The sequence below is a fragment of the Haliaeetus leucocephalus genome, unplaced genomic scaffold (assembly GCF_000737465.1).
Source record: "Haliaeetus leucocephalus isolate CR32 unplaced genomic scaffold, Haliaeetus_leucocephalus-4.0 Scaffold984, whole genome shotgun sequence".
Classification (NCBI taxonomy): domain Eukaryota; kingdom Metazoa; phylum Chordata; class Aves; order Accipitriformes; family Accipitridae; genus Haliaeetus; species Haliaeetus leucocephalus.
This window is the reverse complement of record NW_010973420.1, coordinates 321,227-321,471: the sequence shown is the minus strand read 5'-3', so window position 1 is coordinate 321,471 and position 245 is coordinate 321,227. Positions and strand designations below refer to the sequence as shown.

At 81.2% G+C, this 245-nt stretch overlaps 1 protein-coding gene across 1 annotated transcript in view; it reads right to left on the bottom strand.

Annotated features, from left to right (window-relative positions):
* Nucleotides 1–236, bottom strand: part of SUSD3 (sushi domain containing 3) — a 34,915-nt gene extending 34,679 nt beyond the window's left edge. Inside the window, exon 1 of the mRNA XM_010584383.1 lies at nucleotides 178–236. The gene's annotated coding sequence lies outside the window, so the exon portion shown is untranslated. The remainder of the gene's footprint in view (nucleotides 1–177) is intronic.
* Between the last annotated feature and the right edge of the window lie 9 nt (nucleotides 237–245).

The following is a 245-nucleotide window of genomic DNA, read 5'->3' as shown; positions in this document are numbered from 1 at the left end:
CCGCGACATCTCTGCTCCGGGTATCCCGCATCCCTACGCGGGGGGGCGGGGGTCCCGCACCCTGCCCGGGGTCTGGCGCTGCCCCCGCTGGCACCCCCCCCCCTCCCGGCGAGGCGCAGGGGGGGACCTGTGCGAGGAACGCCGCGGGCCGCTGCGGAGCCGGGGCCGCGCTCGTACCTGTGTATCCGCGGGGGCCGCCGCCGTCCCGCCCGGGCGCGGCGGTCCGCGGCACGTCCAGCTCCGGC